At 44.2% G+C, this 23,802-nt stretch overlaps 1 protein-coding gene across 19 annotated transcripts in view; it reads right to left on the bottom strand.

Annotated features, from left to right (window-relative positions):
* Positions 1-10,247: 10,247 nt before the first annotated feature.
* Positions 10,248-23,802, bottom strand: part of LOC120097728 (translation initiation factor IF-2-like) — a 65,496-nt gene continuing 51,941 nt past the window's right edge. For 3 of the 19 annotated variants that reach the window (XM_087591870.1, XM_087591864.1, XM_087591871.1), the window contains 5 exons: positions 21,800-21,861; positions 18,803-18,928; positions 18,332-18,543; positions 10,830-11,002; positions 10,248-10,401 (listed from right to left, as the gene is read on the bottom strand). The gene's annotated coding sequence lies outside the window, so the exon portion shown is untranslated. Of the gene's footprint in view, positions 10,402-10,829; positions 11,003-13,473; positions 13,760-17,904; positions 18,056-18,331; positions 18,544-18,802; positions 18,929-21,799; positions 21,862-23,598; positions 23,730-23,802 lie in introns of those variants that run through there. The other 16 variants (XM_087591873.1, XM_087591869.1, XM_087591866.1 and 13 more) reach the window with 8 other exon arrangements.

Genomic DNA, 23,802 nt, shown 5'->3' with positions numbered 1-23,802 from the left:
TGTACGACCAGCAGAAATACTGCCATTGTGAAGTCACTAAACTTTCCTGAGTTAAATTTTCATGGTTGTCACAGAATTTGGTCTATTTCTTTTCTTACAGAATATTTTATTCTATTTTCTTGCTTGTGCTCCTTTGATTTCCAACCAGCTTCTAATTTTTCTTCAGGTCCTTGCTTAATCATGGGCTCTGCTAAGAATTGTTTTCTGTACCCCAGAGTCAGGGGTAATGGTGTGTGTGTGTGTGTGTGTGTGTGTGTGTGTGTGTCTGTGTCTGTGTCTGTGTCTATGTGTCTGTGTGTCTGTGTGTTTGTGTGTATTTCTGTGTATGGTGTGTGTCTTTGTGTGGTGTGTGTGTGTGTGGTGTGTGTGTGTGTCTGTGTGTATGTGTCTGTGTGTCTGTGTGTGTGGTGTGTCTGTGTGTCTGTGTGTGTGTCTAAGTGTCTGTGTGTCTGTGTGTTTGTGTGTATTTCTGTGTATGGTGTGTGTCTTTGTGTGGTGTGTGTGTGTGTGGTGTGTGTGTCTGTATGTGTCTGTGTGTCTGTGTGTGTGGTGTGTCTGTGTGTGTGTGTGGTGTGTGTCTGTGTGTGTGTGTGGTGTGTGTGTGTCTGTGTGTATGTGTCTGTGTGTCTGTGTGTGTGGTGTGTCTGTGTGTGGTGTGTCTGTGTGTGGTGTGTCTGTGTGTCTGTGTGTCTGTGTGTCTGTGTGTGTGGTGTGTGTTTCCCCATGGTACCCATTCACCTTTATATCGTGTTTACTACACCTGTTCCAAGTTGTATTTTTATGGCTGTCTTCCTCACATGACAGTGTGATCCTGCATTATTTTGCTTTATCAGTGTGATAAACACATAATGGAAATGACTTTAAAGGGAAAGGGTTCAGTCCCACTCACTCAAGATTTCAGAGGTTTCAATCAGCACTAATTGTAGCACCCAGGAGGCAGAGACGACCTGTGCTAGCTGGCTTTTTCTCATCTTACCCCCACTAACAGAGGTTCTTACCCCCTTCACCAGTCCAGTCTGGAAACCTCACTCCAAGCAGAAGGGGGGGGGGGTATAAAGTTAACCCTATATATGCTTCTCTGCCCATTAAAGATGATTTTCAAGATTAACCCTCACGGTTCTCAAAACCAAGGACTGGGGGCCAGAGATGATCCAGCATGCTGTAAATGAGTAAGAAAAGGAATATTGACAGGTTCCAGATGCCAGTGAGATCACAACAGCCTAATGAGATAGCTTCACATGGGTTGAGCCTTATGTAAGAGGGTATGTTGGCTCAGCAAGCAGGAGAACCTCAGAAAAGGGAGAGGGGTCTTGGCATCCCAGCAGAGATAAACAAGATAAGTCAAAGGCAGCTTGAAACTGTCAAATATTTAGAATTTGAGCTTGCAGTTCCACCCTTTCCTTTCTGATGCTTTCTCAACTCCTGCCATACAGACCCTCATTTGTGCTGGCTCCAAGCACCAAGCCCACCCAACCCCACTTCCTCCTTCCTGCACCTCCAGCTAGCCATGCCTCTAGGAGTTTCAGAAGCTAAGTGGTACAGAAAGAACAATGGACATTTGAACAGAAGGATGTCTTCAAAGGTTCCCGAACTGTGGCCCATAAGAAACTGCCTGCTTCTTATGCTGGTTACAGGGTGTGGGATTCATCAAGTACTATGAGGAGAACTGGGGGTGGGGAGGGTGCAAACTCAGACTATGAGAAACACTGAGATATTAAGTACCTACTTTGGTTTCCGTGAATTAGAGCTGATGTTCAATTCATTCCAATCCATATGCACATATCTATTTTCCAGCAAATGAAATCCATTATTATTCATTGGGGCCAGCTATTTTTAGGGCTTTGTGCTCTATAATGGAAGGGATACCTTGGGGTTATATATTTTCAATCCTACATCCTCAGAAATCTATACTGATGCTAATAGAGGTACTCATTTCTCCTACAAGAACCCCTCTGTGACAAAAGTATGTTTGGGTATTTCTTAATGCACTGGTAATAAATATATACAGCCATGAAACATTGCAAAAGCCCTGGTAGCCTGTTATTTGCCATAATTGCAGATTGTGAGTGGACATTTTAAAGAGAAGCTTACAAGTTAGTTGTGCTTTCTGGTAGTAATTACCTCCCACAAACATGACTCACTTCGGCAGCTTAATGCAAGAGCCGGTGTCCCAAAATCAACAGTCTTATAAATAAGTCTCTGAATCATGAACTGCACAAATGTTTAAGTATTTCCCCTTGTGTATCTCAAAGGCAACTTCAGAGTTGAAATTTTATACACTAAAATACCTTAGGAGAAAAAGTAAAAACAAAGAAACAAAGAAGATTCTGGAAGCTTCCCTACGCGGTGCTGAGGCTTCCTTCCCTTTGGAAGCCACATCCTCTTGGAAGGATCCAGAATGTAATGCAGGGGTTCATCCATGCTGCTAATCCAGGCGGAGGGAGGGCAACTGCTACCTGCTCTAATGCAGATAATTTGTTTTGTTCTGAATGATACAGGGCATCCCGTTACGGCGATATAGAAACGTGGATGCTTTGGGGTGGGACATCTTGGGAGCCTCATGGGTAATAGAACATATTCCTGAGGAAATCTTGGTTGTGTTGACTGGGAACGCTGAACAAAGAACTTCCCATGCCAGATGGAATCATTCATGTTTTGGGAAGGCTCAGTCAAAGACGTTGTGTATCTCAAAGAGCTTTGGCCTTACCATCCATAAAACATTTTTTTTAAGTATGAAAGAAGTACATTCTGAAATCAAGAGATCTGCTCCCTGACATCATCCTCTCATGGGTCCATTCTTTAATCTGAACTCCAAAGAAGTTTATTCCTGCGTTTCAGAGCATGATGTGAATCACACATGTTGATCTGTGAGTGGAATGAAGGCAGAATTCTGTTCATCTATGTTTAAAACAGGAAAGTACATGTCTATCCACATCCACCTTTCTCTGGACTAAAAATAGCTGCATGGGGGCAAGCTTATCACCAAACTCTACAAAACATTTGGTGTCAGAAGGAAATGTCTTCTGTGAGAACTCTTTCTCAGGCTTGTCTGAGTTTGCTGTCTGTTTGTTCCTAGTTATTTTCATAGCCCCAGCTGCTGTGGCTGCATTCCCTTCTCTCAGAAGGATCCAGAGAAATGCAAGTTCCCCCTGTGGCCAAGCCGAAAATCCTTGCCAAGAATGTTGAACTAGTGAAGGTCACTAAATACTACCAGACAGACTAAGCACAGTAAATAATGTTGGTGCACATAAACGAACAGCCCATTGCAATGGGATTTCTTGGAGAAAACTGATATCATATAATAACACAAGTGCATCTAGACATGGAGCGAAGTAGCAAGACACCTCCCTGGCAATTCCAGGTTTAGACAGCAGACAGCCAGAAATTCAGAACAGCCCAGAATAATCACCATGACAAATACCTGGTATCTTTGGTTGCACATATTAAGTTCCTGTGTAGAACTCCAGCTGGGAAATTTCCACCTGACACCATTAGAAAGCCTTTGAGCAAGATGGGAAGTGAGACCCACAGTAATTTTCTTGAAAGTGAAATGATCATAGGCCACTGACATTCACATTCACAGCCCTTCAAAGGATGGGCCAAGTTCCTTTTAGTCTCACTGGAGGTGCTTCAGTGGTACCCAGGATGCTGCCTCCGGCTCAGGAGAGTTTGATCTTTAGGAAGTAAGGAAGCCAAGAGGAGTGTGTAGTTTGGAAGAACACACTTCTAAATAGCAACAAAATGAAGCTAAGGCAGGAACTTAGAGGTAATCTATTAAGTATCTCAGTATCTAAGAGTACGACTTGCTTGGAAGCAAATCAAGAGAGGACAGGTCAGAGGCGGCTATCTTGCTCTCTAATTCCCTGGATCCCTTGCCACGGTTCTTAAAGACAGTAGCAAGTAATTTGGACTGCTCAGATGACATCAACTTGTCTTCCTTTTCTCTAAGTTAGGTTATGTCACCTAAGAAGGGCAGTGCTAACACCAGGAGACAATATTTCTTTATTGATGAGTGAGACCCATGCCCATATACACAATTGTTGAGTTTACTGTAATGGAAAAAATAAAGAGATTGTAAGTAACATGTGCTCAGAAATAAATGTAAGGACCTCTCTGTGAGTTATCAACACACTCCATTGTAGAGGAAAAATCCCAGATATTATAATGGTCCAATTTTGTCTCTTTTCAAATGTGCTCGGCCTTGCCTTACCTCTCCCGGTTCCTGGCATTGGTCTGACACAGCACGAGACACTGAGTGCTGGCTGAGTCATGCTCAGCCCCCACGTGGGCAGATCAGCTTCCAGCCAGCAGAACTTCAACCAATGCCAGAGGAGAGCCCATCATTAAAATCTCACTTCTGTCTCTGATTCAACTAGCTTAGGAAGGTAAGTACACAAATCCTCAAAGGACGTCTTGTGGGATAGTTCTTCCCATTGCACAGACCAGCAACAAGTGAGCACCTTTTCCTCTTGTTTCTCTGCATCGTGCTTGTTGACTCTTACAGTGACACTGAGAAGAAAAGCCCAATTGTTATGACCCAAACTTTCTAGAGAAGCCAAACTAAATACATTTGCATGTGTGGCTCACCTGAAAGATAAGCCATCACAAAAGAGAGCTGAATCCTTGTATTAAAAGAAGACTGCAAATTAGGTCAGTGTAGGTCCACCAGTGGAAGCAAATACCCCTTCTGGTACAGATGTTATAAAGGTGATGTGCAAATGTATGTATTTTGGGGCAGGGGCATGGAAAAATCTCTGTACCAAAACTGTTCTAAGAAGAAAATCTATTAATACCAACAACAAAAATATTACAGAAACTCATTAGTTTATAAGCATCACATAATTAACTCATGGGTTGTCAAATAAAAAGCCCACTGCCAGATGGGGCATATCTCCTCTCCAGCTTTTGGTTAGGAGTGTCCTGGTGACCCTCAAGCATTATACTTTAATGTTCCTGAACTTGACCTTAAGACACACTGGTCACAGGACAAGGCATAATCGAGTTGATAGTGACCCTGAGACATTCCCCTATGATGTCTAGCTCTCATAGCCCTGAAAGCCTGGTGGAGGAAGAAGTCAGTCTTAACGTTGTGGACTGAAGTAATGGCCAGTGTGACAAGATACGCCAGGGGCACTGTAGGGCACAGGTGTTATGGAGATAGTCAACTGCTTTCTTGTGAGATTTAAGGCCCCCTCCACAAGAGGAAGCACATACTTGATACTGTAAATCTGGCCAAGAACTCACGTAGTTGGGGGATTCATGGGCCCCAAGGGTGAGCCTATTCCATTAATTTGCTAATGGGACATAGTATCAAATCGCCCTGAAAGTCTGTTTCTCTCCATTTGTAGATTACTGTCTAGTGGTTAGTGCAGAAAGTCACAACTGAAGGACAGAAAGAGTCTGTCAGGTCCTCAGCTACTAAAGGCACATCTGTAACACCAAACTACTAAACAGAGGGTGGCAAGGCTGAAAGGCCAAAGTGTGGGGAGGACTAGAGTAAAACAGACTCTTCTGGACATGGGGGCACTCTCGTGAACTCACAGCAGCCATGGTTGCCTGTACAAGAACTGCCAATATCAAGTCAGTCAGTATCCTAACTTAGAGCAGGGAGGGGTTCGTGATCTCCTACCACAGAGTGAGGACAGATGAGAGCTCCTGGGAGAGAGTGGTTTTCTTTATGATTGTGCCTCCTGGTAAGTCTAACACGCTCCACCCCCCACCCCAGAGCATATAGGGAGCACAAATTGGAGTTGATGGATTATTTTTAAAATAAAATTTAAAAAGCAGTGAGAGGACATGAGTTGGGGTTTAGAGAGGTGGGAGTGGGTCTGGGAGAAATTGAGATGAATTCAGTCAAGACACACTTGTGAGAAGGGGTGGCTTCGGGAGGAGCGGGGGCGAGTATGATCAAAATACACTCATGAAATGCTCAAACAATTAGTTAAAATATTTCAAGTGTTAATGAACTAGCCTAAGTATTAAACTCAAACTTCAGTGACCTAGTATACTCTTTCTTGAGAGAACAACTAAACTTGTGTGTTAGACTCTAAAGTGTCTGAGCTCTGATCACCATGAGAGCCTGTTTAGTGGCTGTTCTTTTTGTCATCATCTTGAGGATTGAAAATAAACACGAAAAATAAAAATGCTTTCTAAATTTATCTAACTAGTGCATTGGAGAGCAGGGAGTGAACTTTTTAACAAAGGAAATACACAGGAATATGGGTGAAAATGAAGTATATAAATCTAAGCATATAATACACACATGCACATGCACACACGTACTCTCACATTTGAGGTCAGTCTGGGCTACACAGTGTGATTCTGGGCAGAAGAAACCCTGGGTCAGGGAAGCATGCACTGTGCCTTGGCTGTAAGGCCGCTCCAGAACGAGGCAACTCAAGTCCCAAAAGAGATGAGAAGATGAATCCAGTTCCTAACAGCTGCTTCCAGACTCAGACAGAAAACAACTTTTCTGTGTTTTTAAATATTTGCTGAACTGTGCCCAGCGCAAGGCCACACATTCCCTACCTCCCTTTGGCTCTGGACTCTTAAGGACAGCGCACACACATCTGTGCTTCCCTCTGGGCGGGGCCATGTGACTCACTTCGTCCACTGGAAAGTGAGCACACCGTCTTCCTTTACTCTGCCTTTGCACTCCAGAATTTCAGTTCAACCAATGTCTGAACACACTGACAGTTGTCTTGAGTCTAGGCAGAGACCACATGGTATAACTTTTATTTCTGTAAATCATAGTTGTCTTATTTATTAGCAACAATTGTTATTACTCTTACTGTGCCTGATTTATACAGTGAATTTTATCAGACATATGTGTGTAAGGAACCACGGGGTTTGGTACTCACTGCTGTGGTCTCAGCATCTTCTGAGGGGTTAGGGGGCATCACTGCAGCTCTCTAGGAGGTGACCGCTGCATCACGTGCACTCTTCCCAGCCTGGGCCTGTGATTCTGAGAGCTGCTTCCTCTCGCTCTCTTGGCTGGACTCCATGGGCCCAGGGGGCAGCTATCCACTAGAGGAAACAATTCTAGACTCTTGGAGCTGCCAAGAGATAGCCCTCCACCATATCCAGAAAGAGGGCTGTGATGGGGTGAGACAAACCTTTCATTTGGTTACTTCATGGTGTCCTTGGTTTTGTTTAGCTATGGAACACAATACAAATAAGACAGCAATGCTGGCTTTTAGGTTCCAGATTTGAGATGTTCGTGGTTTGTTTTCGTTGTTGTTTTAAACTTCCTTGAAATTCTATGACCCTCAAGCAAAGCAGTAACAAATCATGACAGGAAAAAAAAAGAACCAAGCAGCCTGACAAACACTGGTCTGACCACAGTCAGGCTAGAGTGCCTTTGGCATCCTGATCACGGATGAATCACACGGGACGCTGACCCCACGCCATGACTGTCCAGCTTCTTACACCGAGGATCACAACGCTTACGAAAGTCACAGAAAGTGTGGCAGCAGTGAAAGGTTTCTGAGTGCACAGAAACCAAAAATTAATTCAAAACCTAACAAGCACTGAAGCAGCGGTTTGCTGGCAGCCCTTCCCCGTGTCACATCAAGCGGCAGTCACTGCCTCATGACCCCACATCAGATGACACCAGCAAATGTCTCAGCTCAGATCTGCATCTACTGTGCTTTTAAATGCAGCGCTTTACTGTACATGGAGGTCTCGACTCAAAGAAATAGAACGGTTTGATTATGAAGAACAAAGATTTAACGTTTTCCTATTATTAGCATGTAAGTCTCAAATCAGTACATCTTTGGGCTGTGGTGTGCAGGCATGTTGACTCTAAATGGAAATTTGCTGCTTGTTTATGTGAGCTTCATTTTTTAAAAAATCACTAGGGGCTGGTGATTTAGCTCAGTGGTAGAGCACTTGCCTAGCAAGCGAAAGGCCCTGGGTTCGGTCCCCAGCTCCAAAAAAAAAGGAAAGAGAAAAAGAAAAAAAATCACTAAATGTTTGAGGGGAAATTATTTGATCAAAACATATTGTATATGAAATTTCCAAACAATAAATAAAAATAGTCTTTAAAACTCATTAAAAATAATTTTGCTCTGGAATTAGCATAGACTTTCTGACAGTTCTAGAAATGATGTTGTAACCACTTCTGCCATTTTCGGTATTATTGTGGGAAGCGGTGCTCTCAGCATTGCAGGCTGGGAAACAAAAGGGATGCACACCTCTGAAGTGTTGACAATGTTTGTTCCACACAGGCCGGTGTTGACTACTCAGCTGGGAAATAATCCTTTATGCAAAAATAAACAAGTTCATCCATCCTATTAGTTTGTACACTTGCTTTTCTCCTTAATGAATGATAAAAGTCCATGTATACCAAGAAGTGGTTCTTCATGATGGGGGCAGGGTAGCAGGAGGAAGGAACTCATGCATGTATGTGCGCATGGCTGTGTTGGGGGTGCATTTATCTCTACTTGAGCATGTGACTCCCAGAGTTTGACACTGGGAATCCTCCTCTACCGCTATCTTATTTTTGTAACAAGGTCTTTTACTGAACCTGGAGCTCACTGCTTTGGCTGTCGAGAAGCCCCCAGGAGTATCCGGTCTCTGCTCTCCCCAGGGCTATGGTTACAGAGACACACTGAAGCCCCAGCCATTTGTCTGGATGGTGGGGATCCGAACGCAGATGTGTATCAAGCACTTTGCCCACCGAGCCATCTCCCTGCCATCTCCCCTAATCCCAACCTTACCCAAAGAATTGTTTGAAAGTAAATTTCTTTGTTTATCAATGAATGTTTATCCGAGTACCTGTTTTATATTCCTACATACCTGGGGTCGCTAAAGCTTTCTGGTGAAATGGACCAGATGTGAGAAAGCTTAAGAAGCCCTGTGCACTTCTTAGCCTTCCTCAGCCCTGCTTCCTATCTGAGGGCTCACTCAGCTGGTAACCTTTGAACCGACTCCCTCAGCCTAACAATGCTTCTGTGATTCATCCCATTGTTGCTGATGGTTGTTTTGATTTCTTCGATTCTCCTCTTCCCAGTATTGGAATCTCCTAGGTTCTATCAGGGCACCGACTTTGCTAGCGTGGCTCTGAGACTGAGTTCCTTCCAGGAAAAAGGAGTTTCTGGGTCACCTCCCTAATGACAAGGTTTTGTCCTGCCTTTCTTCTTCCTGCTGTATTGGAAACACGATTGTGGCAACAGTCTTGAGTCACGTGCTTGGGGCAGCAGAATGCCCCAGCAGTTCAGACATGCCCAGTTCAGACATTTCCAGTTCAGAGGTGCCCAGTTCAGACAGCCCAGTTCAGACGTGCCCAGTTCAGACAGCCCAGTTCAGACATGTCCAGTTCAGACAGTCCAGTTCAGACATGTCCAGTTCAGACAGCCCAGTTCAGACAGCCCAGTTCAGACAGCCCAGTTCAGACGTGCCCAGTTCAGACAGCCCAGTTCAGACATGTCCAGTTCAGACAGTCCAGTTCAGACATGTCCAGTTCAGACAGCCCAGTTCAGACAGCCCAGTTCAGACATGCCCAGTTCAGACAGCCCAGTTCAGACATGCCGATTTCAGACAGTCCAGTTCAGACAGCCCAGTTCAGACATGTCCAGTTCAGACGTGCCCAGTTCAGACATGCCCAGTTCAGACAGCCCAGTTCAGACAGTCCAGTTCAGACAGTCCAGTTCAGACAGCCCAGTTCAGACATGTCCAGTTCAGACGTGCCCAGTTCAGACAGCCCAGTTCAGACATGCCCAGTTCAGACAGCCCAGTTCAGACATGCCCAGTTCAGACAGTCCAGTTCAGACAGCCCAGTTCAGACATGTCCAGTTCAGACGTGCCCAGTTCAGACATGCCCAGTTCAGACATGCCCAGTTCAGACAGCCCAGTTCAGACATGCCCAGTTCAGACAGCCCAGTTCAGACATGTCCAGTTCAGACGTGCCCAGTTCAGACAGTCCAGTTCAGACAGCCCAGTTCAGACAGTCCAGTTCAGACAGCCCAGTTCAGACAGCCCAGTTCGGACATGCCCAGTTCAGATGTGCTCAGCTGCAGATGTACTACAGGGAAAGAATCAACGTCTGTCCTGTTTAAGCTGCTATATGTTTTGCTCTGTTATAGCCACAAAGTAACCTGACATAATCTAATTTCTACGATGCCTGGACAGACGATGCCTCATACCACACCACTGCTGTTTTAAATGGACCACAATTTGAGTGAGCACTTACCAGGATCAAAACTGAAAAAAATGAATGACTTCTAGGTATGTTGTAATACTAGAGCTGAGAAAAAATTTTCCACAGTTTTATTTTTGTTTTAGAGACATAATGTTATTGTGCTGCCCAGACTGGCCTTGAATTCCGGGGCCTGATCTTCCTGCTTCAGCTGCCCCAGGAGTTAGAATTATAGGAGTGTGGCACCAAGTGAAGTATATAGTCTGTAAGATAAAAAGTGCAGAAAATGGAATGACTTAGGAAGATGATGCTTAGCATGCTAAATAATGCGTTATTTATTTTGAACTTTCTGAGTGTTATAGAATCATAAGGAGTATGACTAAAGATTATGAATTGACCATTGAAAACAATTTGACATCCAAATATACGCTTTCTTCTTTCTAAGAAATGTCAACTTCTAATTCAACTAAAGTTTAGCTGTGAAAACCAAAGTACACTTAATGATGTTTAAAATTTACATGTGAGCTAGCAGGAATCACATGGAAAAGTATAAATTAATCCTCAGTGAAATGAACTTGATTCTTTGGTGCCAATGTGCATTATTTAAAAAACAAACAAGCTTTGTAAACCTGTCTTGCATTCTTTAGAAACATTAGTTATATAAAAGATAAGATCGCTTTATTTAGCTCACCATTTAATCACTGTGATTAGCATAATGACCCAGGATACATCGGTTTGCAGTAGAAAACAGCCACAGGACTCCACGCTGGCTCTCAAATGGGATTTCTAAGGCTGGGCCCCTTCTGCTCTGATGCCGTTCTGATGGTGAGGCTTTGAAGAAAAGCTATTCTTTTCCTTGGAAACCTAAAGAAACAACAGTATACAGCCCAAATATTAATATGTAACTGAATTCTAGAGTGGCAATATCTTGGATCTTGAGTGGCCCTCCAAAGGCCCATATGGGACAGGCTTAGTGCTCAGGGTGGCTCCTTTGGGAAGTGCTGGAGTCTCGAGGAACTTCCTGGTTAGTCTCTAGGCCACGGAGAGGTAAGTCCTGGAAGGGACTGTGTAGCCTTTCCTCTGTTTCCTGGCTCATTAGCTGGGTAGTTTTGCTCTGCTGTGCATGTGTCACAGAACCAAACCCATGGCTTTAAACAATCACAGAGCAGAGACCTTAACACCGTGAGCCCAGACGAAGCTGTTTCTGATATTTTGTTACTGTACCAGAAGGATGACAGATGTGAGGGTGGGGGCAGGGCTGGAGGTTACACTACAACAAGCAGTGTGGTCTTGTGACCCCAGAGGGAAACTGGACATCTGACTGGTCACAATCGGCACTGCTCTGCTCAGCACCAAGGTCAAACAGACCATCGACTCCAACACCCACTCACCTCTACCTCACTGGCTTCCAGCTCTTAAAAAAGTGTATCTTAGCAAATCACTTTCTTTTCCTCATGGGTGTCGTTTTAAATATAATAACTGATTAGCATCCTTTTAGCTTAATAAACTGTAAATATTGTTCCTGCCCTGCGCTTACATCAATATCTCAAATGACTCACCATTTAGGATAATGAAAAATCACTTATGGCCATTTACATAGCTGCCATGTAAATTTAAAGTAGCTATCCATCATGACAGAATTATATGAAATTATTAAAATGGTATTTCATTGTGCTTAAAATAGTCATCCTGGTGTGAATTCTGAGTGAGTTAAATACATTTCTCAATAATTTCGCCTAAAAAGCCCTAACATACTGTTATTTGCCACTGAATTTCAACAAATAATGGTTATTTGCTCTACAATAAAAAACTAGAACAGCTGTTTGACATTTAGAATTGAAAATGGAAAGTTCTTTTCATCTGCTGCCTGTCTTTGGGATTGCATTTTTTTTCTTAATATTTCATTTTCCTATGAGAGACTCTGCCAGTTTTCCTGACTTTGGGTCACGGGGACTTGGAAAATTCTTGTGTTAGATAATAAATACTGTAAAGAGGGCTCGCCTGCCCAAGGGTCGCCTTCTTGTGTTCACTCTACTTGGCCCTTGAGTGGGGAGAGGAGGGAGAGAAGGAGTGGGAATGGGAGGGATGCGGATACTGAAGACATGGCAGTAAGAAGGGTCAGGGCGGAGACATCTGTCTGCCGGGTCTTCCAAGGCAGTGTGGCTCTGGAGCGGCTGGGAGGGACAGATGGTCCCTGGAGAAGTCCACACCACCTGGAGCTGACAAACGAGATTAGGAGGCGTGATGGGCAACTGTTGGCGTCTGCATATCTTTGCAGAACCAGATGCTTTCTTGGATTCTTAGATTAATTCCAGGTCCAAGGAGCAAAGGAATGCTAGAGCGGAAGTGTGGGACGTGAGAAACCAGAGGAGCCGCGGATTTTAAGGCCCTCGTATCCGGAAGCCCAGGGGGTTCATGTGGATGTTGCAGAGAGCAAGCGGCTGATCTGGGAATCTAAGTCTCGTGACCTGAGCCTGTATCCATGAGTGAGACATGATGTTCAGAGCATGTCCCCCGTGCCCAGGCCTGTCTGTCTGTCTGCTGTGTTCGTTCCAAAGCCACGGGGCCAGTGGGGGATGAGAGTAAAACTAGTGATACTCTCTACGTCCCTGGCTCAGGCTGCCAAGAAAGTTTGTTCTGGACTTTTACATGCTTGGTTAGCACCTTCATGTCCAGTCCACTTCTTTTTATCCTCAGTGCTCCTTATCAGCAAGCAAGGGAGTAAGCAGAGAAATGTCTGAGTCTTGTATGAGTTTTGTTTGTGATCATAAACACTTTGCAACAATGTTATCCGCATATCTGCACAAGACCAGGCCTTTCAGTCGTCCACCTGGGATGAAGGTATATGTATACAAATAATAATAGTTAATTTACAAAAGACGGCCCATGCAGATTATAACCCACTGACTGGCTCAAGACTTATGAGCATTTAACAAAATAAGTGCACTTGTTTTTTCCGGTTAGAATGTCTCTTAGTTTAGTTTCTACAACTGTGATCGACACTGTGACTATAAGCAACCTGAGAAGAAGGGGTTCACTTCACCTGGCAGCTTAGGGTCTTTCATGAAGTGAAGTCGGAGAAGGAACACAAGCATGGAGAAAAACTGCCTACTAGCCTGCTCTACTTGGCTCACTCGGCCTGCTTTCTTATAGCACCCAGGACCGCACGCCCAGGAGGCTGTGCTCTCCACATCAGTCATAAAACAATGCCCCATAGACTTGCATAGACTTGCTTATGGTCCACTCTGCTTGAGCAATTTTCTCCAGTAAAGTCCCCTCTTTCAAGGTGACCCTGATTTATACTAAGTTGACAATAATGACAACAACAGTAATACTTGCACACAGAAGGTCACGAAGGCACTGCAGTCGCTGTTACAAGCTCAGGATTTCATGAGTCTTTCTCTGCCCCCGTTTCCACGACAGCAGTGTGTCTCGCAGAGCCTTGTGCTGGGTTTACTGTAAACCCTTTGCCTACAGGTACCGGTTCCCACAGTATTTGAAATGTAGGTCTTCTCCCATTGCCAAGCATATACTCTGACGAGTCTTATTAAAGAAGAATCTGCTGGAAGTTGAGGCTTTTACACCAGTGCCCCAGACTGCTCTGCCTGAATCATTTACAATACCGCCCTCATGGGAGGATTCCAGAAATAGTATTTATTTGGCTATGGAATGCGTTGTATTTCATCTAAGATTTATGCCTTGCAATGGCTTTGTGGAAGTTCTGGTATTAACCCATTTCACAGATGGCAAGTGTAGTCATTCACTGGCACACAACTACAGTGGCAGGGTTTAAATAATGCAGCCTGAACTCACTCCTACAGTAGGTGACATTATGCTGCCTCTGTCCAGGCCACTCGGTTTGCCGCAGCCGCATGTATGCATGGGTGTGTACGTGCTTGCGTGAACACAGTGATTGGAGTAAGGACTGGATAGGTTTTATTTTCTGAGATGGGGGTCCTTACTAAGTAGCCTAGAAAGAACTTGTAATTACGGGCTTGTGCTACCATACCCAAGTAACACAGACTTTAAGTCAACCTATAAGCGCATGCCCATAATTATGCAGTTTTCTGTATGACTTAAATGACTTGGCCTCCTCACTGATAAGAATTGAAATGACTGCCTTGCCAAGTCCAAAAGGTCAATGCAGGTGTGTGGGAAGGGCCTAAGCATACAGGAGTCACAGTGGGCCCTCAGGCTGAGAAAGCACCTTCTCTTTCACCTTGGCTTTTTTTTTTTAAAGGTATGATCTCTCTCTATAATCCTGGAACTCATGTAGACCAGGTTGTCCTTGAACTTGTAACAGTCCTCCTGCCTCAGCCTCCTTATGTTCTGGCCACATTTAGCCCTTCCCTTTGGTTTTGACTGAGTCCTTTAATCTGACTGATCTGGTCAGTCCTTTCTCTTTACTGTGAGTCTTGGGACAATGGGAGTCTGAATGCATGATGGGAGTGGTGTGCTCTCCTTCCTCATGGTTGGTCTTCAGCTCCGCTTCCACTGACATCAAGTACAGGAAGTTCTCAGGGACCTGCCTTTCCATAACAATGGGGTGCTGTGGAGAAGGGAGACCTATGACATTTGACATTTTGTTGCACATTTTTGTTTCTTGCATTTCCTCAGTCTGGAATCAGACCTTGTCAGGCATCAATGGGAGGCGAGGCCCTTGGTCCTGCCAAGGCTCGATTCCTCAGTGTGGGAGGGAGTGGGTGGATGAGTGGGGGAGCACCCTCATAGAAGCAGGGGAAGGGGAGGGGAGGGGGATTCTGAAGGGGAAATGGAAAAAGGGGATAACATTTAAAATGTAAATAAAGTATCCAATAAAAGAAAGAATACAAGAGAGTCTTTTCTTTCTATGGTACATATTGGCACACATCACATCACCATAAGAACCATCCTGGCACCTGTGTTGCTGTTTCATCAGCCACATTTATCAGCTATTTACAGACTTGTAAATGGTGAAGAAGGTAGAGATTGGTCTCTACCCAAGCTAACTTATGTTAATATTTCCAGTTTAAACTATGAATAGTGCAATGGGCCCTTGACTGTCAACAGGTCCAGAATGTGAGACCTGTCCCCAGCTCTGCTGAGCAAGTCATGCCCTGTGCAGGAGGAGCTGACTCTGTCAGGACAGCCCCTCAGGATCAGCCAGTGTTAGACTCAGCTTCTGGCCACCATACGCGGACACTTCAGGAGATCTTCAAAAGGCTGGACTTCTTGCAGCTATGGTGGTTAATACTGATTTGTGAACTCGATGGGATCTGGACTCAGCTAGGAGACAAACTTCTGGGTCTGCCTGAGAAGAGAGAGTCTCTAGACTGGGCTCATGGTAATGAGGTAGGTGATGCCATTCCATGTCCCAGGTCCCTGACTGAGGAGAAGAGGGGGAACAAAACTGAGTACAGCACTCGCCTTTTTGTGCTTCTCCACTATGCACTGAAACTGACCAGCTGCCTCAAGATTCTGTCACCAGGATGTCCCTGCCACGATGGACTATATCCTCAAAATATGAGCCAAAATGGCCTCTCCCTTCCTTAAGCTGCTTCTGTCTGAGCAACAAGTAATGGATACAGCGAACGGTGTGGGGAGTGGAGGCTTTAACAAGGAGCAGAGCTTCCCTTCTAGGGAGCCCACAGAGCACAGGAGCTGGGGGTGGCTCTGGAGGTGTTTGAGGTGCAGAGCTGGAACCTGCAGCCCTCCCCCATGCAGACGCCTGCAGAGGGGGGACCTCAAAGCTGGCTGGCTGGACTAATCTAATTGGTAAGCTCTAGGTCCAAGGGAATGACCTTTCCTCAGCATAGAAAGGTGGAGAATGATCAAGGAAGATACTGGATGTCAACCTCTGGTCTCCACATGCATGCACATGGGGGCACCTGGGGGCAGATGGGGGTCCATGTAGGAACAATACACACATATACACAAGAATACAACGACAATTTGTTTATGCTGTCTGGCAGGGGAAGCACATCCTTGTTGTTTTTGAACAAACCACAAGTGTCAATTAGCAAAGCTTCCTATGTGCCAGTGCCTGAAAATCACCACAGCCTTCATTTCAGATCAAGCAATTGTGTCTTGATATTAAGCACTTCACTGCAGCCCTTGCCTCCAGACAGGAAGCGTTTAATCTGGAGCACAGAGCTGTCACGTGCTTTGGGATGTCTTCAAGGCCGAGGTCCAGCAGTTGGGGAGCCATTCCTGACTTGTCACACAGAAAGGGAGACAGGAACACCTCCACAGATGTTATCACAGAACGGAGAACATGTTCTTTAGAGCCAGAAAAGCTGGTTCCACTTTGTGAACTATGTCATCTGTGCAAGGACCTGGCCTCTTGGGGCTTTGCTGTCCTTTTCTCAAAGCTGAGAAGGATATAAGGCCCACGTGTGTGGGTTGACAGTGCTGGGAGGCGCACACTACTGTTCACAGAGCATCCTCTTGGCTCTCCGTGTATGTGCCATGACTTATTTCATATTCACAGCTCTAGGAGGAAGATTTTGTTGTGGTTCCAGGAAGACCCTGCTGCACAGAGATAGGCAGGTAGGCGCCTTACTAATAACCATGGCATCCTAGACACTGTATCCTTAAAGCTAACCACGTGTGTGCGTGAGACCAGTGGCAATGTCTTCATTTAAATGCATTGTAAGAACAAGAGGCATGAGATAAATCATTTCTGACTTCTCTCTCCATAGTAAGCAAACATACTTATTTTAAATGAGTCTTCTGGCCCAAACAGCCCTATAAATACATGGTTAGAAACTGGAATTATCTGTAAGTCCTAGAGAGGGGACAGGAGGATTGGGGAGGGGGATAAACAAATAGGTTTTTAAAAAATGCCACCAAACTAAAGGGTAAGAATATCCAGTCTGAAGGAGGTTGTAGCAGAATCAACAGCTTAAAAACCACGTCACATCAGTGAATTGGAGGAACACAGCAGCCTGAAATCTTCCTGAGACGACCAAACGAGCATTGGAGAACTGCCCACGGAGATGTCAGGAAGCATCAGCTGTCTCACAGACCATGCCATAAGCCAGAGGGCAGTCGAAAAATGCCTTCAAAATGCCCAGGGGAGTTTCAAACCTAAAATACTTGACCCAGGCATGCTATCAATCAATCCTAACATTCATTTAAAAATTCAAATGCTCAAAAAAAGTATCTTTTATGGTGCTCTTTCTCAGGAAACTCCTGGAGAATGGCTTCAGCAAGAAAGAGGAAGCTGTTGGAGAGAAGGAAGGCCTGATACAGGAAACAAGATGTGGGAGACAACAGACATTCCAGGAGTTAGAGAAAGAAGGTTCCAGAACAGCATCTGTGCAGCATCCTTAGATAACAATGTCCTCCTTGAGTAAAAGGATTGAAGGTTGTAGGAGAGAAGTCTCTAGAATTCATTGATTGGCTGTGTTCAGCCTCTGGAAATTGTTGTATTTAGTTGTCTGACATGTTACAACACAAGAGAACTTATCCAGGGGTTGATGCACAAAAATCAAACAAATAAAAATATAAAGGAGATATTGATTCTATAAAAAAAACAAAAACAAAAGAGTTGCACCGAAAGGGGGAACAATCCCACTATCCTGTCTGACTCAACACTGTGAGCTGGAGAAGCCCTCTTAAAGTGTAAACAAGGAAGACAGCTCAGCCTGAGAACCCACCATGCTTTTAGAAGCAGGGTGTGGAGACGGGGTGAGCTATATGCCCCACGCTGGGTGAGCTATCATACCTCATGCTATAAGCAGCTTCTGACAAACACTCAAGCCAGGAAACATCACTCACCTTACCTGAGAGGACAGAGAAATAGCAATGCTGGATTTTGCTGTCTCCGGGAAATTAGTCTCAGTATTAAGAGTTTCAGGGAAGTGAGTATTGGTTCTCAAAAATAAGACTTGAGGTTTTTAGATTTCCAAATGTACTAACAGGTCATACGTTACTCTGCACAGTAAAAACAAAAATAAATTATTTCTAAAAGGCTCATTTTAAGTAGGCAGCATAGCCGGAGTTGAAACGTAAGAAATTGCTTTTAGATCCGTTCCAATGGTAAAGATTGCTTTACTCTTAGCAAAAACAGACAAAAAAGCAACCCAGCACACTGACCATAGACACACGCATTAGGAAGTTATTCCTGATGCCCCAAACAACTGGAAACTGGAAAAGGGAAAGAGAGCAGTGTGGAAAAAGAGTCAAAGTCAAAATAAGAAAAGAACTTGCCTCCTGTGGGCCAGTCACACTGAAAGACACGGATTGTGAAGTTTGTCTCTTCCGCTGGAAACAGGAAGACAGATGACCTGAGACCCTGCAGCCTTCCATGTGCACCAAGCAAAGGAAGCAGGAACAGGAAGGTGGACAGGAGATAACCAGCCAGACTGCTGATTTAAAGCTGCCTGCGAAGTATTCTTATTCGGAGATAAAAATACGGGCATCTAAAAGAGACCAAAATGATTATGATTTGTGGAGGATGGGGCTGTGCAATGGGGAGGGATGGTTCCTGAGAGTTTACATGACAAAGAGTTGTCTTGTTTGGGGAAACAGGTGAAACACAGTGAATGAACTGGGAAGCAGGGGCTCCTCTGCCTCACTGGAAATAGATTCCGAGTCTAAATCAATGCTCCTTTCTATACCTATAAGATGATCTCGTTGCACCCCCTCTAGGTACATGACCAAGAATCAAAGTCAGCTTACTGTAGACATTGCTGCTCTGTTCTGGTAGACAACTGTAGAACCAGCCTAGGCATCCAGAGGAGGGAACACATACAGGAAGCGCAACAGAGCCTCATTCAGCCACAAAGGGGGATGCAAAGATGTCACCTGAAGGAAAATGGCAGAAGTGGAGGTCACGATGCTAAGTGAAATAAGCCAGATTCACAAATACCACATGTGTTCTCTCATATGTTATTCAGGGTGTGTGGGTATGTGCGTGCATGCATGCGTGTGTCTGTGTGTCTTTGTGTGTCTGTCTGTGTGTCTCTGAGTATGTGCCTTTGTGTGCCTGTGTCTGTTCGTATGTGTGTTTGTGTGTATCTGTTTGTGTCTGTTCATGTGTATGTGTGCCTATGTGTGTCTGTGTGTGTGTGTTGTGTGTGTGTGCGCGCGTGTGTTGTGTGTGCCTCTGTGTGTGTGTAGACATGGGATGGAAAGGTGGACTCCCAGGGTTATGGAAGGGAGAGGAGGAGATAAGGGAACAGAAGTGGTAATGGGGTTTGTTATCTCCCTGTCTGAAAATGCCACAGTGGCTCATTTGAGTATAATTTTATTGTGCTCACTCAATAGAGGGAAACAAAACCACGCTTCCCCCTTGTCTGTATTTTAATAACCAATACTGCTGCCTACATTTCCAAATACTTTAAGCTCCTAGATAAAATGATATTTAGCCCTCCGTTCTGTTTGTCTAATGCATTGTGAAATTTGAGTGCTTCCACCCTTTGTGGAAACTTCAGGCTACAAGCAGGTTGTTCTGAAGGGAAAGTTGCCTTTTAGGTACCACTAACTGTGGGAAGGAAGTCTCAAGTATCCCAAACTGTGTGAAAAGAAGAATTAAAAAGCAAACGCTGGGGGGTTGGGGATTTAGCTCAGTGGTAGGGCGCTTGCCTAGGAAGCACAAGGCCCTGGGTTGGGTCCCCAGCTCCGAAAAAAAGAACCAAAAAAAAAAAAAAAAAAAAAAAAAGCAAACGCTGGCTTGTTTACGAGAATAAATAGCTTATTCCTTAACTTATGTGCAATTTAGCTTTGTTCTTTATTTAATTTTTTAAGAATCCCATACAATATATTTTGATCATATGTCCCCCAGCTCCTTCCAGATCCACCCCACTCCCGTAACCACCCAACTTCATGTTCTTTGTCTCTCTTTGAAAACAATTTTTAAAAGCACACAAAAAGTTATGGAGTCAAATTTGTGTTGACCAAATGCTCCTGAGCGTGGGGCCTGCACTGGAGTATAGGTGGCACACTCAGTGTCACTCAGCTAAAGAAAACTATTTTCCTCTTCTAGCAGCTATCAATCACTGATAGCTTCTTAGCTGGGGATGGGACTTTGGGCCCACGTCTTCTCTGTGCTGCCATTTTGTCTAGATTGAGCTTTGTAGGTTTTATGCATGTGTCACAGTCCCTGTGAGTTCATATGTGCACCAGCCTTATTCTGTTTCATTAAAGTAATCTGCCACCTCTGGCTATAACAATCGCTGAGCCTTGAGGGGAGGACTGTGGTACATATATACCATTACAGATGGGTGCTCCAAGGTCTCTCACTCTCTGCACGTTGTCCAGGTGTGGGTGGGTCTCTGTGTTGATTACAATCTTATGAGGGTTGACTTTGTCCATGGGGATAACAATATGCCATTAGGAGCCATGTTAATGCTATGTTTCTTTAGCAGAATAAGTTAGAGGATTTCATGTAGGGCCCATGACTGATCTAATCTCAGGCTTTCAGCCATGTTAATGATGTCAGGCATGAGTCCTGCTTAAATTCTTAAATCTAATGTTTAATGGTTGGTTGTTCCCATAACATTGTGTCACTATTGCACCAATAGGTGGTCTTTCTGAGAGGATGCTATTGGTTGATTACTCCTCTCTTCCAATAGTTTGCACAGAACCTTCCGGCAGCACTCTGCGTTCTGGTTAGTGAGTGAAGCTTTCAGTGAATATCAACTCCATTTATCCATGGTCTGTGACTTTAGTGTAAGGTATTTTCAGCAATAGGGGTTTACCATCAGATTGTGGAGACCAAATAAAACCCCAGTACCAACATGTGTTACATTTCTAGGGAACTGTGAAAATATTTTTAATCATAATTAGGGTAGTTAATTTGTTATCAACTGAACACATGCTAGAGTCACTTGGGAAGAGGGGACCTCAACTGCAAAAACACGACCCCACCAGATTGGCCTGTGGGAAAACCTATGGTGCATTTACTTGGATGATGATTGCTATAGGAGGGCCCAGTTCACTGTGGGTGGTGCTACACCTAGGCTGATGGTCCAAGAAAGCAGGCTGAGCAAGCCATGGAGAGAAAACCAGGAAGCAGCACTCTTCCATGGCCAGAGCTCCTGCCCTGTTTGAGTGCCTGCCTTACTTCCATGTGTGATCAACTAATGAAAGAGCCACCCCAACTTGCTTTTGGCCATGGTACTTATCACAGCAATAGAAATTCATCTAAGACAGTAGCTGTGTATGTTCACAATGATTCTAGAACTAACACAGTGCAGGCCTTGAGGGTTCCTTTCCCTCGAGTCTGCTGCAGAAGAGTCTTCCCCCGAAGCCTGGCTTTTCCCACTCACTTTTTGTCTTACTGCTGCTTTCTTCCAGCTGGCCCATAAACTCATCTCTGCCAACTACTGCAAAAGCTAATTATAATTTAATTAATTTTCTTTAACTGAATATGATTCAAAACAAACAGGAACATAAAAATTGCACTTCCTCCAGGTACCCATGCGTATTATTTGTAGCATGTATCTGCACCAGACCACAGTTTACACATTGAGATACTCAAATTAAAGTCTATAAGTTTAGTGAGATCTACATGGTTATATGAATAAGATGTAGCCCTGTTATTGCTGGGAAGTAGTTCTTACTGAGATAACCGATGGTCCTTGTTAGTCACAGAGAATGCACAGGAAGTTCAGTCCAGTTTATTTCCCTCCCATGCTAATAAAATGATTGAAAAATACATTTACTAAACAATACCTTTGAGCACTAGGTTCTCATGCCCACAGTAGGCCAAAGCTTACAGAAGATCTTGCCTCATGCTAGATATTGAGAGAAAAGAAAATCAGTGTTAAAGTCTATATGGGAAATGTGGGCCAGGGAAATGGCTCTGCAGCCCCAGCTCTATGGTCATGAGGACTGGGACTAAGAACCATAGAGCCCATGTAAAAGGCAGGCAAGTGTGACGACTGCCTACAGTAGCACTCAAGAGGCAGACTGTGGGACCCTGGGTGAACTAGCCAGAATTGATAAGCTCTAGGTTTAGCAAGAGACCTCATCTGATAAAAGTAGAAAGAGCTACAGAAAGGCATCTGATGTCAACCTATGAACTTCCATATGTATGTTTGTCTGCATATATGTCACACACACATGAACTTGATACATACATGAATGTATAATACACACAGAGAGAGAATATAGGAAATGTATAGGCATTGCTAAATTACTTCTTGACCTAGTAAACTTTGGTTGGATATTAGTTGATTTTTATTGCTATAATTTCATGAAAGGACAGAAAACTTCTGTTGCTCATAACCTCAACTATGTATTTAATCCTGAAATAAATTCATGGTGTTTATATGCAACCTCACATGCCATGCACTGCCTAAAAATACAGTATTGTCTTAAATTAAATTTCTGATTATAACCCTGTTCTATTTTGATGTGGCTGGATCTCTATTTCTGCAACTAAGAAACAAATTACTTCAGTGTGAATCCCTAGATTGATTATCATATAATTATTATATCTATTCTATGAAAATTCTCCACTGATTCTCACTTGGCAACAACAACAAGAGCAACAAGGTCAAAAAATCCAGAGCTCAGACATTCATTGGCAGAGGGTCACTCCCCAGTCTAATTGGCTAATTATACATAGGATTCTTGATATAGTTCACCTGCAAGGCACACTGGCAAATCACAGTCAGTATGGGAGCCCAGACAGGACAAAACTTGGACATCTGTGTTCCTTCCAGGTTCCTCATCAATTTGCTAGTACTGACAGCTAGCAGGATCACAGGATCTCTGCCTCTGCCTCTGCCTCTGCCTCTGCCTCTGCCTCTGCCTCTGCCTCTGCCTCTGCCTCTGCCTCTGCCTCTGCCTCTGCCTCTGCCTCTGCCTCTGCCTCTGCCTCTGCCTCTGCCTCTGCCTCTGCCTCCCCCCCCCCCGTGTTTAATCAAGACATTTAACCAAACACAAAGCAGAGGGATTATTTATGATATAACTTAAACTGAAAGCCCAGTAAAAGTAGCCATGATCCTTAAGCTTCTGTGTCCAGAAGGCCTGTGAAGCACACCTCACTAGGGCTGCGGAATTTCCAGCACATCAGGTCTGGAGTGGGGCCTGAGAATTTGGATTTCCAATAGTTTACAGAAGATGGTGGCAGAGAGAGGTGCATGTGATGAACAGAAACTTAAAGTGGTCTCCACTATATTTGTGCCTTCCCCTTGAAAATAGGCAAAAGCAAAATATGACAGGATACTAATACCATGATTCAGGCTAGCTTCCTATAATTAAGAGAAAAAGCATCTACTAATATGGCAATTAATCCCTTTAATTATGCATATGTGCATATGGAGACTCATGGGATGCTTCAATATTGTGCACACTGTGGAGTACACATCAAAGTCAGTACACACATATCCCCAAAGAGTTACTGTTTCTCTGTGGCAAAAACATTAAAACTTCTTTCTTTAGGCTTTTTAAAGTTATACTTTACTGCTTTTAGCTATGATCACTGTAGAGTGCAGCTGCTTGCCAGGATGTCCTCCTATCCGTACCTCAGAACCCAGTCATCTGCCTCTTGCCGTCCCTGATGCTCCCCACCTCAGCTGGTTACGATTTCCCCTGCCGGTGAGACCGTGCAGCGCTGCTTTCCAGTGCTTGGCTTGCTTCACTTAGCATACCCGATCTGTACAAATATTCAGATTTCATTTTATATGGCTGAATATTTTTCCACGGTTTACACACATACTCTACCTTTT

This window comes from Rattus norvegicus, chromosome 17, assembly GCF_021556685.1.
Source record: "Rattus norvegicus strain SHRSP/BbbUtx chromosome 17, alternate assembly SHRSP_T2T, whole genome shotgun sequence".
In the NCBI taxonomy this organism is placed as follows: Eukaryota; Metazoa; Chordata; class Mammalia; order Rodentia; family Muridae; genus Rattus; species Rattus norvegicus.
Note: the sequence above shows the minus strand (reverse complement) of the source record. Positions and strands in the feature narration are given on the sequence as shown.